Raw genomic sequence first — 17,126 nt, 5'->3', positions numbered from 1 at the left:
GGTTATCTTTCCATGTCTGCTTTTATTATGAAAAAACGCAAACGATTTCTATTGCTTGTGAGGTTACTACATTGAGAAAATTACCAACCAGGCACCGTAATTGCTGTAGGAGAGCAGCAAATAAGACTGCTTCACATTATTTAGACAATTTGATTACTCTTACTCAGGATCCCAGAATATGATAATCGAAGCGTTGCTTTACCTTGAGTGCTCAGCCATCCTCCACAGTGATTTATACAAACAAATGACATGTCAAGTTGAAATGTTCCAGGTTTAGATCTCCTGAAGCTCCATGTTCCTGCTCTTTGTTCCAAACGCTCTGTGAAGCTCCCCACCAACCTGTGTGTGATATTACAGTTCTGGGTAAACCATCAGCATCTCTAAACTTGAGGCAAGACCACTCAACTTTGCTACAACAGTAGAACTTCATAAGAAAAATAGTCTTAACATGAACCAGTTACACAAAACCACCCACAGTGCTTTTTTAGTCTTCTGGGGAAAAACACAAATTTAGCTAATACAATCTCTTCTCACAAAGAAAAGTCCTCAGGTCTTCCTCCCAAGGGAAATGTGAATTAGAGACAAAGCAGTGAAATCAATGGCTGCATATCACAGCATTGCAGGGAAACATGCAGCTGGGAGTCTGGGATGATGCTGTTCTGCAGCTAAAACATCTGAAAAAAAAGCTTGGGTGTCACAACAATTTCTGGCTCAGAGGAGCAGAAGCATCTCTGTCAGAAGAGCCCAGTATTCATAGCAGGGTGATGAAGTGAAACCTGGCCTGATCACACAGAGAACTCCTACAGACAACAGGAAAGAACAAACAGAATTCTATTATTTGTCTGCCATGGCAAGAAGATTCCCTAATTGCTGTGAAAGCTGTTCATGTCAGTACATGAATGTATTTAACTTCTTGGAGTCAGATTTGTGTTCTTCCTCACTTTCCTGAAGGAATGGGGCAGTGGGTTTCCTCCAAAACCAAATAGAATTCTCATTTTTTTAGGCAGAGCTCCTGAGCCCTTTTTGAATCTAAAACTGAGAAGGTGTCATGAAATGGGGCTCCAAGCCCAGACTATTTGTAGTACATCTTGTCTGTGTGAAAACAAGTGGGATGGTTCAAAAATGCCAGTTACCAACTGGACAAGATTAATTTCTTAATTCTGATTGGAGGCCAAAGGAAGAAATGTGTATTGTTCATTCAGCTTCTCTTTCATGCTGACAGATACTTGGAATTCCAAGAGTGTGACAGAGCTATTTGTGTTAAAGCTTTCTTTTGTCCATGTAAATCATGGTGTAATTCCAGAAGTACCTGCATTTCCTAGGATATCACTGAAACAAGATGTTGCTGCTACCCACTGAAGCCTCAGTACTGAATAAATACCCAGAAAAGCAGTGTAAGCTCTTGCGTGTAATGCACACTTGACCTCCTTGTCTCCAGAAATGAATTCTATCTAGTTTAGATTTCTGTGTCCCATTCTTTCATCCATCTAATTAACCAGTCTGAGCTTCAACTTCTTAACTTCAACAGTGCACAACAGATTGGAAGAGGATTTCTGTGCAGACTGTGGGGATGGGTGGTGATCACATATTCGCAAGGTCAGACAGTCGAATAACAAATCAGGAATACCCATATTTTATTGAGCAGTCCCAAAACACTGCTGCTAGAATGCCAAGGGACTTACATGGCAGTTACCAAAGTTTTAGTTTGTTCTGTTCTTTGGAGTGAAAATTTGTGAGTAGGGTTCTGTTTGTTTTTTTTCTTTTTACAGAATGCACTGAATTTATATTTCCAGTCTCGCAGTGGAGAGGAGGAGGGGACAAACTCTGAACATCCCAAGGCCCTTGTCAGTCCCTTTGCTGAGGTCGCTCTCCCCCAGGCTGGCTCCATCACAAACTGGTGCTGGACGTGCTCTGCCCCACGCTCTGGATGAGGATGCTAAACAGCATCAGACCAAGGAATCAGGAGTAGACAGGAATTCCAGGGTTGATGTGGTGCCAGCTGTGCCTCAAACCACACTGCTCTGATCCCGGCCGTCCCAGCCACCGAGTTCCACTGCTCCCACCCATCTGTGTCACCCCTCAGGGACACCAGCCTGTCCCAAGGCAGGGAGAGCTGGGACAGGAGCAGCTCTGGTGGTGTTTATCCCAAGCAGCCGTGCCCTGCTGGAGCACCAAGGGCAGTGCAGCAGCCATGGGCAGCCCCATGGTCAGGGGGCCCAAGAGGCTTTGTTGTAATGGGGTTGGAACAGAGAGGTTGTAAGTACAGGTGCAAATCAGAAGGGAGATGGAAGTTAAAGATCAAAGAAAAGGGCAGGGAGTGAGGGGGAATGGGAAGAGAGCATGGAAAACAAGTTGCAGTGAATGGATATCGAGGAGTCAGGGAGTTCAATCTATGATAAATAAACAGGGTTCAGGACATACTGAAACGTTAATTCCACATTTCCTCCATGCAGTGCAAACGTGCACAGACCTGTGTGCAAGACATTTTGCCATCAAATTGCCTCTCAGGACTGAGTGGGACAGGATGGGATTTATCCAGGAGGAGTTCAGACGCTTCGTGGCACCTTAGGTCAATTAATATGCGCAACATTGCATTTCCTCCTCCAAATTAATAAACAGCACATTCATTTCTTTTCTACTAATTGAATGTTTAACTTGTTTGTCTAAGGCCAGGGATAGGTCAGGAGGAGGTTAGGGATGGATATTGCTTATTTTCTCCAGAGCCCTGAACCATTGCTGGGTTTCAGATTTTCTCCAGCCTGTCTCATTGCGATACAATTTTGTAGACAGATGAAAGAGTTTCTTTCATTATGAAAACAAAAGGGCAAGTAAAGAGTTAGGGAAACTGATAATTATACACAAACTTTTTCCCCAAGGGCAAAGGAAAAAAAAAATCAATGTGTTGCAGTTTTTTTTCCAATATAATTAGTAACTTAATGATGAGGTAATTAGTAGACATATTTTCTTTTCAGAACTTAACTGTGGAAGGAGTTTATAGCTAGAAGATACTTTCTTTTTATATCATTCTTATGGCTGGCTAGGGCATGCAAACAATGGGAAATGAGGAAACGACTTAGCACAGTTAAAAAGGTTAGATAATTTGGGGCATACTTCTCAGCTGCTTTATTTGTGAGCTTGTTTTGCTATTTTTCCTTGAATTTCTTGTTTGCTTAGATTGAAAATTCTGGAAGGCTAACAGCAAAGCTGTGATTATAATGACTTCTGTAGCAATTCAGCAACTACCTCTGAAACTTTCAAGTGATTTTGGCCCTGAGGTTGGAGATTGTTATCACTTGGGACACCTGCAGGAGTCTTGTTTTCTTATGTGTCTCCAGTTGCCACCGGACAGAGAGTGAGTGAATCCTTTTGCCAGCAGAATATGAATTTGGCTTAGAGAATATGAATCAGGTTCACATCATTCTCTCTTTATGGACTACATAAGATACGTGTAACTTCAGCTCAATGTCAGGCAAACTCAGCCAGGTAGAGGCAAAACAGCTGCCCTGAGGGGTTTGATAAGAAATGGGGTGTGTGTGCTCTGAAATAGGATGTTCTCTGTGTGGACAGCAGTGGAAGTTTCTCTTGGATACTTTTCACGTGGAGACACCTGGATTAACCACATGGTGCTAAGAGAAAACATCTCAGGTATGGTGAGCAGAGAGTTTGCTGAACATGATTTTCTTACAGCTGCCAAGGAGAAAAGCTGCCACACTCCTCACGTGAGGCTGCCCTGCCTCAGAGCCCTCTCACTCGTGGAACACCATCCAAAGTGGGTTTCAAGCTGGGTGGTGATGGTTTTGCTCTCCTTGGAGGAGGATGAGCTGAGTGTCTGCGGTGCAGAGTCTGCTGGTGACCAAACCTTTCTATTCCCTGGATAATCCTCTCTCTGAGCTGCCCAAGGCAGAGGGAATTGCCCCATCCTGTGGTACCTGACAAGTGCTCTCTGTGTCTGGCACAGGGATCTCGTTTGAGCCACCCCTGTTCACTGTTTCTATCTGTGTGTTGAGCATGGCGACTAAGCCACTGTAAGCCAGCTTTGAATTATTAATCCTTTTCTATCCTCTTTCCTTTCACATCCCCTATCTGCCAATATTGTTTCTTGGCTTCCCTGCCAGGGCGTGAGGCTCTGCTGCCATCTTGCCAGCTCCAGGTTCTGGCCTCTTTGCACTCCCTGATCCCTTTCTGCACACATTCCACCAGTTCTGCTTGGTCTTGCACCGCTTTCCCTCTTACCATTAGAAACTCATCCCTTCTCCTTTCTCGTGCAACGCAAGAAAGCTTATTTTATTCCCTCCTCAACTTAGACATAATCCATCAGCCCCCTTAGAAAATTCAGCATCTCCTAGGCCTGGGCTGGTGCAGAGCGAGCATCATTTTTTTTCCCATCGTGGGTACAGCTTCTAGAAGTGAAATGTGCTGAAACACAGAGGGCAATAATTTGAGAAAAGGTTCCATTTAAAGGGTAATTCAGCAAAACGTGAAGGACAGAGTTGTTTTTACAGGTTTGATTTTCAGGATATGTACCGTTACCAATGGGGCAAAATCCCCCAAAAAGCTTCAGTGACATTGAAGTGAAGTAGTAGATGAAGGGTCACTCCTCTGACTCAAAAGCTGATGAAAAGCACAATGGTAAATGGACATTTTGTGCACTGCAGTAAGAGTACAGTGAAGATATTTAATTTAGACAGGAAGAAAACACCAGATAGTCCATGAGCTAAACAGTGATTCCTTGAATGTACTTTTCCACAGGAGAGTGGGTTTATGACTTAAATTAATTCATTTCATGAAGGGCAATGATAATTGAGACCTCTTTGTATGTTTTATAGTGTGAATACTAATGTAATTAAATGCTTAAAATTAAGACTAGATAAAAACTTGATCTGACAGTAGTAACTCTGTAAAGACAAATTGCAGTGCACATAGGCGCCGTAAGAATCTGTGATTAATTTATACAGCCATTTATAATGCACTAAATAGCAGCATGCCAATTATTATGGAAACAAATTGGGCTTATATTAGCATGTCTGAGGTGATCATTGATCCCAAATAGCATTATTTGAAGACTAGTAGAGAGAATAATGAAGGAATAACACTCTGCCCCGGGGCTGTCCAATGCACTTCAAAATGGAAAGTGAGACTGGCATATTTTGGGTTTTATTGATTTAATCGAGAAACAAACAGAAAAGCTGCCTCTCTTTTCATCAGTAAGATTTTCTTGTTCTTGTCACAAGCAAATAGCTTCTTTCATCTCTGCCAACAACAAGAACGTCTCTTGGAGGGGTAGGGAACAGAAAGGGGAAAGGCAAATCATTCTTGTTCTGAAAGGGCTTTCACTCCTTCCAAAGATGGAGATGGGCCTCGGTGGAAATTCTTCTTCAAAACTAAAGAAATTTTCTGAGGAATGATTGATCATTGAAAAAACACAATTTCTTTCCAGTTTTTTCTTTTTTTTAATTATTATTTTTGCTCAAAATTCCTGAAATAATAGGGCAAGGCTTGCTGCTTATGAATTTTATTTACTCTCTTTTCATGCTAAGAACTGGTTCTAATAATTACTGTGATAAGTAAAGTTCACAGTTACTTCTGATTCTGGGGTAGTGTTGGAATAAATGCATGTTTAAAAAGATCTTGCATTAGATCCTGTATAATAGAAAGGATGACTATAGGCATCAAAATCTTAATATTTTTGATGGAAATATTCAATTGTAAATGAAACAGGTGGGGCTGTGAAAGCCCCCCTTCTTTTTCAAGTTTTGGTTTAAACTTCAATGTTGGAAACCCCATAGCAAAGAACTGAAACTACAGTTCAGTTTATTCCTGGTGAAACAAACTACAGAATTCAACAGTGATATTCTTGTATGCAATCAGGCAAGGTACCATGAGTGAGATACCTGCAGAACATGTCCAATAACAGGGATGTGTCACAGCTGTCTGAAAGAAGCGATGAAGCAGCTGCAGTTCTTCCACTGAAGGGAAAAGGAGCAGGCAGAAACACTGAAGAAAAAAAATTAAGCAAATATAATCAACTTTTAAAAATTGCTCTTCCCCTCCATATGAGCTAAAACGGCCTTAATTGCTTAATGAAATGAGCACATTTGCATTCGAGTTTTGAGGGGAGGCCTCAAAACTGCATCGAAGTTGAATTTAGCAGCTTGTTAATGTCAGCCACAGCTTAACACAAAGGCAGGGTGACCAGTTAGTGAGCACACGTGCCAAGCTATGGCACAGCATCTCCTGCAGCCCCAGTGGGAAGAGCTGGATCTCAGGAGATTGCTCAGAGAACTGGAAATGACCTGAATTATCAATACCTGGACTGGAGAACACCACTGGACCTGTTTTCAGCAGCCTGTGCAGCCTCCCAGCCCTGGGTGTGTGGTCAGATGCTCACACATGCAGTCATGAGGCACCAAGAAACCAGGCTTTGGTCAGCAGGTGGTTCAGCCAGGAATGCTGTTCTTGGCTTACAGTAAAAACCATCTGGGAGATGTTGCCTTTCAAAGTCAGGCCTAGTCACTCAGAGCCTTGCCAGCCTCCTGAGGGGCTTCCCATTCCCTCTGCAGACTGGGTATTGTATTATTTAATTTTGCCTTAAATGTTTTGGTCAGTGGAGTTCCTCCAGTTGTTTAAACACTTCCTAGGGAGCTGTGCTTAACTTAATTTTTGTCTGATGACAGTTCCCTGCCCCTCTTGTTGCCTCAGTAAGGGCTCTTTTGAACAATTCACAATTTATCTGACTTCAATGACAAGCAAGAAGGGAAGAGACAGAGTCTTTTGCAGACTATATTTTTTTGAAATAATTATCATGATTTGGCTGATTCTAGTCAAGTGTGCCCTGACATTGATAATATCACATGGGAATTAAAACACAAGGGGAATTTTCCTTTTCCCTTAATTTTCTCAGTAGACCTGTGGGTGGGACATCAAAACTCTTTTCAGAGTCCCAGTTTCCCGCTGTGAAAGTTTAGTGTGGGAGCAGAAATCCCGCTTTGGGGTGCCTTTGTTTTTAAATAATTCTTTAATTGTGATTTGCCAAGAACTGTGCTGAGCCTCCACGGTTTTATCTGCTTCAGCCCAGCTGAGGAGATGTGATAAATGCAACCTCTTAAATACCACAGTGAGACACTGAGAGCTGCAGAAGGCAAAGACTGCAATGATAGGCTATAATCAGAGGCGAAGGGAGATGGAGTGCCACACAAATACCTCTGAGAAATTTGTTAAACAAACTCAAGCTCTTGTATAATTAGATGACAAGATTTATTTTAAACTATGAGGTATGAGTGTGACAGCACTATAATTTGTCTTAAATAATTTCTTCACACCCAACAAGACACGGTCTTCAGAGTTCAGTCCTTCGATGCATTTCTTAAAAATAAAACCCAACACTTTTTATACCTAAATTGAGTATGGAATCGGAAATAAAGCTTGCTGAAAGGCAGGTTTGAAATTTCCTTTCAAGATTAAAGAGATTACTTGATTTAGTGAAGTAATTACTCATGCTTTGCTATCTGATTTCCTCTAAAATAATCTTGTTGACAGCTCCTGCTTTATGTTTTTGATTGTGAAGGGATGTGTGCACACAGAGTGGCTTAAACCTTTGGGGACAGGACATCTCTCTCTGGTTCTCCCTTCGCTCCAGTGTAACCCATTGCTGTCCAGAACAGACAGGCCAGGATGGAACTCCCTGCTTTCACAGCTGAAGGGAACACATTTAGTAGTATTCCAGGTACTCCCCTTCCCATTTTCCCTGTTCTGAAAGGAAGGATGGAGAATGCTGCTCTGCCTGGTGTCCTAAGCTCTGCCATGCTGTGAACAGTATTGTCGTTTTTGTCAAAAAAATCACCAAAATCCCTGTTGGCACATCAATTAATTTGCTGCACTTGTTCCAAATTAGTTTTCCAGGGATATTTTGTGATGGCAGTGCCCCAGTAGGCTCTGGCACTTGCCTGAACACCAGCAGTGGTTGGGCTGTGCCCTTTGTGCCGGTGGCAGAGGCCCAGGCGGGGATGTCTGTGTCACACTGGGCATGGTGGCACTGGTTCTTTACAGTGCCTGACTCTGCAGACAGTGCAGGGAACACACCCAGGCAGATGGAGTTGTGTTTCCATGGCTCTAAATTGCCTCCTACAAATATTTGTGCCAGTCTGTGGAATGCTGGTGGCAAGGTGAGTCAGCGTGGCCACAGCAAACGGCTTTAAGTACCAGAGGGAATATTTATGGTAACGTTTTGTGGTGCTCGTGCAGCCTAATTACAACATGTGTCTGCATTATCCACGACATTTTGAGCTCTCCTAGTTTATTTCCTGTTGTTTCCAGGTCCTAGTGCAAAAGCACTTGCTGGCAGCACAGAACTCCTGTTTTCAGGGATCCATCTGCCATTTGGAATTGTTTGCTCAGACACTGAGTCGAAGACCCTCCTTTGTGTGCCATCTTCTTTCCCTCTGCAAGCTGAGTTTTCCCTTTTCTCTTATCCTCCGAGTGCTTTCATTCTTGCCACAGGGTCTTTTAAAAACTCTGCATCCATCACTGACATGTCATGAGGAATTGGAAACTTCATTGAAAGGGAAGATAATCAGCCTGATGTTACTCGCTTATGTTTTCGGTGTGTTTTATCCTAACTAGACAGAGCTTTTCTGAACCAGTGGTGATCCCAAAGGAAATCAGCTGATTCTTTCTGGTGACATAGCTGGGTAGCCTTCCTGACAAAATAAAGCATCCCTGCTCTGTAGCTGAGCTCCCTGGAGGTAACGCTCATCCTCGCAGAGCTGGAGCTGTTCTATATTCATGGAGCTTTGAATTCATTAACTGTGAATCTGTTGTCTTGTCAAGTCTCTCCTAAGAAATGTTAAAATTCAGCCAGATGTCTGGTGTTATCTCCCCCTTTAAAAAGAAAATTCAGAGGAAATCTTTAATCTGTGAAGCTGATAGTCAGCGAAGCTCAGTCCATTCCCACAGCTGGCACTTCTTGTGCCTTTGAACAGAATTATCATGGTGGGGTCAGGCATTTTCACTCGGCAAGTTTTTTCATCATAAAAGGGTTAGGAGGATGTCTGTCACAGACTATTGGTTAAACCCATGAATATATGACAGATCTGCTGGTTCTGTGAGGCTGCTATTCTGCCACTCTTACGGTGGAGTGGCACAACTTCTGGTAGCAAGTTTCATGTGTGTTCTTAGCAGAACATCAAGACTCTGGGTTTCTGACTTTGGTTGCTCTGGATAGAGGTGTGCATGGGTAGATCTTGCTGTTCCCTTTCTCAGAACTTACAGCTAAGGGATAAAGTTGTGGTAATGGTTGCCAGAGGCTCTTAGTCCTCAGGCTGGCAACCCAGAAGCCTGGGAGTCTGACTCTAGTTTTACATTAACAATCTTGCAAGCTGAAGAGCCTTTTCCTCATGTTTGTGACAGTGAATCCAGCAGCTCTTTGACCCTCACTGAAGTTAGAAACATCACAATTCTTCTCTTCACCAACAAGCCCCAAAGCCTTGGATTTTCACCAATTTGCTCAGAGCTTGTTGCACCACTGTGTGTGTCAGGAGTCCTTGGCTGCGGGGACAATGTACTCAGCCTGCTCCTCTATCTCAAGGACAGCCAAAGAGTCCCTGAAATTCCCTGTGGCATTTCTAAATGGGAAAAAGCAAAGGAAGTTTTCTTGGTGTTCTAATATTTTTAGTGGGGTTTTTGTTGGACATTCTTTATCCAGAATTTAAGCAAAAAATGGTGCATGAGGTAAAATCTCAGCATTTCAAAATGCTGGCATTTCCTCTTGACAAGAACCCTGTTTGCATCTGGGTTCAGACTGAGAGAGGGAAAAGTTAGGTTAGATGTTGGGAAGGAATTGTTCCCTGGGGGGGTGCAGAGCTCCTGGCACAGGATGCCCAGAGAAGCTCCCTGGATCCCTGGAAATGTCCAAGTCCAGGCTGGACCCTGGGATAGTGGAAGGTGTCCCTGCCCATGTCAGGGAGGTGGAATGAGATGAGCTTTATGGTCCCTTCCAACCCAGACCATGCTGAGATTTCATGATTGTGTCTGTGCTGGCATAACCAGCTCTTCTCAGCTGCAGACTGGAAACTTCTGAATTCCAGAGCTACTGAATTCCCAGGGCTTTATCATGACACTTCAATTTTCTTGCAACAGAACCTTTGTCTGAGGGGCAATAGTGGTTAAATGACTAGGGAAGGTTTCCTTAGGAAATCCTACTCCTCCAGAGCCTTTTGAGATGTTAATCTTCAACCTGTTTCCTTATTTTGGACTCCAGGCAGACACTGTAAAAGCAGACTGGGATACCTCACTTCAAAAGACATTTTCAGCACCAGTGGTTGCTTATTGATTCAGCTGTTCATAAATCATTTAGAGATCCTCCTGCTGAACACAGCTCTCAGACAGGATCCCTGATGTTACTAAACTCAGCTGTACAAGCCCTCCCAGGCAATCCACCCCAACAATACCTTGTTTGATCAAGCGTCTGCTTTAGGGCTTTTTTTAGCATGAAACCTTTATGTGTTTTCAACAGAGTTTAGGTAGAGAATCCTAGATTTGTGTTTTGAAGTAAGTAAATGTGGCATTTGGCTCTATTTTTATTGCAAACTACAAAACAAAAGCAACCAGTGTTTAAAAGAGTGAGGTAGTTTGCCAAAAAAACAACACAAAAGCCTGGGAACTTGGGAGATGCAAGATATGCAACCTTAATTCAGACACCTGGGCTTCTGAATTATGAAATACAAGGCTGGATGATGTGTAATCACAATGTCTATGTGCAGAGGAAGCTGCTGCTTATCCTTAGTTCTGCCACTCCTGACACCTGAATGCTTCAATTTGCAGCATTAGCAATTCACTCTTCCTGAAGCATCCTATCTGTGATTCTCCACAAACTCCAAAGTTGTCTACATTTGGATAACATTGCCAGCCTCTCCATAAATTAACTTATGTAAAACAACAGGCCACTACTGTAAAACAGAGGGTACCAGAATCTCAATAAAATGGCAAAATTTACCGTGGTAGGAATGGTGCATTTTCCATGTAAATTACTCTCTAAAAAAATGCTGAATAATTTCTGCTGAAGTTTAAGAGAAGCCTAAGGCAGACATCAGCCTGGAATGGAAAATGTCAGTCAGAGCAATTAAAGTGGAGAAACTACAAGCAACTGAGGCAGAGTTGTGACAGGGAGTGTCTGGGCAGTGCTGGCTGCGCATCAGAGCCGGTGTCACTGCCCTTGAAATGGAGTTTTAATGCAGGGAACACTGAAGCCAAGACTGTCAGCTGCTGTAACATCCCCTGTGCTCAGGGAGGGGCTACCTGGGCCCAGATGATCCATGTGGGATGAGGGATTGCATTGCTGCAGGATGGACTTGGAGCAACTCCATTTCCTACAGGATCCCACAGTGAGGGACCCTTGCACAGCTTCCAAGGGAAGCAGAGCCTGTGCTGGGTATCTGGGGTGAACTGGGAGTGGCTGGACAACAAGGAGCAGCAAAAAGGTGGACAGTTAGTGACACTAGGGAGTTCTAGGGGTGCTCAAAGTGCCATGGAAGCAGCACTACAAAAGCATCTCTGGATTTTTTAAATGGGAACTTAAAGAGTGATCCTGAATAATCTTTTAATCAGAGAGAGCTTGTACAGTCTACAAGGAGATACTCTTATTTGATTTGCTGAATTGCACCCCAGAAATGGAATCAAAGAATAATTAAGGCTGGAAAAGCCCTCCAAGGCCATCGAGTCCAAGCTGTGCCCCATCCCCACCTTGTCCCCAGCCCAGAGCTCTGAGTGCCACCTCCAGCCCTTCCTTGGGCACCTCCAGGGATGGCCACTCCAAACCTCCCTGGGCAGCCCCTGCCAAGGTCTGAGCACCCTTTCCATGGGGAAATTCCTGCTGCTGCCCACCCTGAGCCTCCCCTGGCCCAGCCTGAGGCCGTTCCCTCTCCTCCTGTCCCTGTTCCCTGCGAGCAGAGCCTGACCCCCCCGGCTGCCCCCTCCTGTCAGGAGATTCCTTCCTGTGAGTGGGTGATGAAAGGTTTTATGGCATTGCTCATCTGCTTATTCTGTCTTTCAAAGAATTATTTTGAAGAATAATTGTTTTCATTTAACTTTGCATTTGAAAAATGCAGAATAAGAGAAAATATAGAGAGGATTTAATTTTTACCCCAAAGATGTTGCAAGTTTAAAGGACCAAAAAGCAATTAAAAGTTGTTCCAGGGAAGCCTTGTTACATGTTCACATGTTCTGTGTCTAAGCTCCTCAAGACACTGAGCCCAAAATTATCATTGTCTCTACACTGAGCAAATAGAAAACATGACTCACTGTCAACATCTTCTGCTATCTGAGGTGGAAACGTGACAGGCCAGTGCAAGTTTCAAAAACATTTAGAAAATGAATATAATTGTGGGGAGCTGAAATAAATAAGGCCCTTTTCTTCCCACTGCCTTCCCAGAGCCACTTCCCCTGCTGGGTAATCAGCTCCCTGCCCAGCGCTGCACTATGCATGGGAATAATCCCAGATATTTCATCATCTCAAGGTGTTTCCTCTGGAAGACGTGATACATATTTTATGGCTGAGGACTTTTTAGCACCAAAGTCTAATTTTTAGTATTGCTGTCAGTGTTAGATCTTTCTAAAATAGAAAAAAAAAAAAAGAATTGTCTTTAAATAGTCTGCTAACTCAAATTAGTTATTAGATTTTGGAACAGCTTCTATCACGCAGTAGTGACACCTTCCCACCTTTATCAGCACAGGAGCTGTTCCTGTCTCACTGCAGGTGCTCTCCTGAGTAACAGCTCTGTGGAGCTGGGTCTGTGTGAGGGGTGAGCAGAGGTTTATATCCTGCTGCCTCCCGTGCTGGAAAACAGAAATGCACCAGCAAATGTCTTTGCCAATACCCACCTGGGCAATGCCATGTTCAGGTGGTCACAGCCCTGTGAAGGGAGGGTTGAGTGCTGCCAAAGAAAAGTGATGTGATGCAGAATGCAAATCCCAAGCTCTCAGAGTACAGACCAGTGTGCTTATCAATCCTAATTGTTACCTAACCAACATGCATGTGTCATTTTTTAAAAATTCCTTATTATCATCTTAATCTAGTAAATCCAAATTAAAGAGAAAAGAGAAAATTGAAAAGGCTGGTCTGTAAAACCAACAGATGACAAAAAAAGAAAGGAAATATTTTATGCAGTATGTCATTAAGGGATTGTTCCTAAATCTTGTCTTTAAGCAGACTCACTGGTCAGGCTCAGCTTGCACTTGTGACTGTGCAGGTTTACTCTTTTTACTCCTGTGGTTTTTTGGGTTTCAGAACTTGGAGCATCCCAAGTGAAAAAACTACAGACTCTGGCAGTGCTGTTAAATAGAACTGTGCCCCCACCTCTGTAACAATCTTCAGTGCTCTGAATAATCCATCTCCTTCCTTTGAATCTACACTGTGCAGAGGGCTGGGGGTTCAGGAGTGTTTCTCTTTAGCCATCACTTGACCAGGAAACAAGCTCTGAGCATCCAGAAATGTTCTGTTTCTTTTGATTAATGCCCAGAGCTGGGTCTGTCCCTGACAGGGATTAAGGTCTGATTAAACACAACTTCAAAATTCAGTACCTGTGTTTCCTTTTGGGTGAGTTTGTTTGTTTGGTTTGTTTCCCCCTGTGAAGTATAAGAAGGCTGGGGTTTAGACTCAGGATTATATTTCCTGAAACCGTAGCTTTTTGAGATATTTACCTTGTGTGCAGAAGACTTAAAAGAAAATTCTTTTGTTTTTAAGCCTAAGATTTGTGGGTGGGTCTAGTAAGTGACTGAGCTGCATTTTTGAGGCTGTAAAAATAAACCAGGCACCCCTAAAATACAATTCAGCATTTTATCTTTGTAGGATATTTTCTCCTCAACAATTTATTTTGCTGTAGTGTTTATTTGCTATGCATTTTTGAAGCTCTCCTTGCAGCCAGGCATTTTTAACTCCCAGAATGGGGAACTCTGAGGCTGTACAGGGTAATGACAGCGTCGTTTCCGAGGCACTCTAAGTGCTATGGAAGATAACTTGAGCAGATATTAGTTTCCCACTGTGCCCAGTTGTTCCACAGCAGCTAATTAAAAGGCAGTTGACAAGCATATAAGACAAGCAATGCTTGTTGGAGTCCTTAGCAAGCTGAAAAATAATCTAATAACCCAGAATTAATTTAGGCTCAAATGTTTTTGTTGCAAACAGTTAATAGGATGATGGTTGAACTGGTGAGCTCAGACGCTTCTCTAGATGAAGTAGCACACGACCAGTTTAACTTTTCTCCCATGTAAAAAATTATACAAATCCGAATTATGCACATGTTCCCAAGTTCCTAGACTTCATTAAATACTAGGGGATTAAAAACGTGTATAAATTAATCAATGTGCTATAATCCTAAAAAGTATAAAATGAGCCCTTGAGGAAGTAATGTAATACTGGCTTTTTAATTAGCACGACACCAGAGATTCATTGTTCTCTGATGTAAGTCATGTGTTTATGAACTGCATTATCAGCTGCAAGTGGCAAACCCCACGGTGGTGCTGCTGTTTGGGAGTGGGTGGTGGGTGCTGATGGATTTGGATGCTGTGAACACATCTGCATCTTCCTCTCCCACAGGTAAAGCTGTGCTGCTGAGTATTGCATTAATACTTATCTTTACTTCTGGAGTAAACCACTCTCTGATGATTCCTGAGCCTGTTCTACCAAAACCCCCCTCAACAATTCTTGTGGAAGCCAGAGACCCCACTGATAGCAGCGCTCAGAATATCGGTGCAATTTGGTCTGAAAATGTCAGTTTGGTTTTTAGAGCCAGGTGGAAGCCAGCATTAGGTACAGTGAGGTTTGAGAAGTGCACAAAACCTTTCCAAAGAGTGTTAAAATGATAATATAAAAGCAAGTCTTTAGCTGAAAGCCTTCATGGTGCCCAGTATGGCGATATGCACACGTGATACAGTATTTCTGCAATTTTTATAAGGTCAGTTGATTAGATTATCTATCAAGTATTGTCTGGTTAGAAGAGCAGTTGGTTAGGTAATTTCCCCCTGGGTTCTGCCCCATTGGAGCCTCCTCCCCCATCTTTTAGCCCAACACTTTATTGTGTCTACAATGTCTGGTGCAAACAAAGCGTCCTTGCTAGACCGAAGGCAAGACTAAACAGAGTTTCAAGAATGTGTTAGTAAGGGTTTGTGGGAGAGGGCAGAAAAAGTACTAGAAGTTACAACCACGTGTTCACAGTCTACAAAGTTACAAACATATGAAAAATATATAAAAAACTAAAAAACTTTAGACGTCACTTCCTGTGTCATTTGACGTACCTTATGCTTTCAGGACACAAACACTTTTTCATAGAAAAATGTATTTGAAAGTCTTCATTCATATTCTCCCTTCAGCCTCATCCTACAGGCAGCTGTCATGGTCATGGTTATGGGAATAAAACGTGCTGCCTCCTATTACACAGGGCTGCTTTTGATAATGTTAAACATCAGTGAATCATCCAAGCTTTTAATTCTGTCATGCCAGACCTGTGAAAAAACAGAGTGAAAAAATTTGGTGACATTAACCTTCAGGTGTCAGCGACCACAGGAAAAGGAATAGCAGCAAATTTCACTGTTGTTCATATGAAAAAACATAAAACCACTTTGATTTTCCAAAGGTTATTTTGAGATAAACAGTACTTGGCCAACAAAGAAAACACCTTGAAGAATATCTATGACACAAAAACTGCTATGTGAAAAATGAATAGGGGGGATTTTGAGAGAGATTTATAAATTCATCCTTTCCAGTTTCGATGTAGGTCTCACACATTTTTTCACTAATCTAAAGCTGGAGTCCAGACATTCCACTGGACCCCAAGTGAACCCACCTGGGCTGTGTTCTGTACCTGAATGGCCAGGGTACAACCACTGAATGTGACTGGTGCACCTGGCAGGGTTTCCTGAGCAAGTCTGAACCTGCTTCCCTTTGAGAATCCTCCCTTGGTGCATCTATTTCACCTTGGGGTTTATGACTGTTTAGAGACTGGGGTTGTCTAAACCATGTGCTTTGGTGTTGTGGGAATCCGAGTTTGTAAATTTACCTGAATCTGGGTCAGAGAATTTAATTTCCAAGCCGTGACTCTGTGCAGGGCAGGATGAGTGCAGTGCTGGAAACCTGCACAGAGTGGGGTTGGCAGTGGGATTTAGCTGGGCTGGACCCTGCACAGAGTGGGGCTGGAAGTGGGATTTAGCTGGGCTGGACCCTGCACAGAGTGGGGCTGGAAGTGGGATTTAGCTGGGCTGGAAGGGAAGCACTGCCTGAGACTGCCCCTCATCCCAGAGGGGAAAACTAAACAACAAAAAAAGAGGAAGTTTAACGGCATCTTTGGCAAATTCCCCCAATGTTGTCCGTGCTCATGGAAACCAACAAGGAAGACCAGAGATCTGAGCATCTTTCCATGTAATTCCTGTGGAGCTGCTGGAAGAGAAACGAGTTTCCTGTGCAGAACATGATGGCAACAAAGACTGAGCTCCTTTTGTTACCACTCTATATTTTTTACAAATCTAAAGAAAAAAATTCAACAAAATTTGAATAGTCCACCAGTATCCAAGCCTTTTCCATGCATTATTTACTGTCCCAAACCTCAGCTGGAATAAATAAGCCTGCTCACACTGATGCTGGCTGTGGCTCTGCTCAGTTACATCCTCCATCTGGGCAGTGGAGCCATGCTTTCATAAGAAAGAAGCATTTCTCTTTTCTTCCTTCCTTTCTTGCTTCCTGTTGGAGCATTAAAATAATTCAGTGTAAGCAAACTATCCCCAGGATATCCAAGAATTCCATTGTTATGTCTTCTTCTGTTTCTATTTACATTTGCTGTAAATAACCTTTTGCATTAATAAAGGAAGGCTCACAGTTATGGGAAACATTCACTAGAAGCTTATTTCTGTTTCCCCCAAATTTCTAGAATTACATTGCATTATAAGAGACAGATGCTTAAACATTCTTTCCTTTTCAATAGGATTTTCAGCAATTTAGAAAAATCTAATGCTGTTTATATTTTACTCACAGAGGCTAATATTCATATTAGATCTCTTTTATGCTCAAATACTTCAGGGGATAAGGCAGCACTAAGTTTTGAACTACAGAACTAGATTTAGAATATAAAAATGCACCTCTTATT

Source organism: Corvus cornix, chromosome 11 (assembly GCF_000738735.6).
Source record: "Corvus cornix cornix isolate S_Up_H32 chromosome 11, ASM73873v5, whole genome shotgun sequence".
Taxonomy (NCBI): Eukaryota; Metazoa; Chordata; class Aves; order Passeriformes; family Corvidae; genus Corvus; species Corvus cornix.
Note: the sequence above shows the minus strand (reverse complement) of the source record.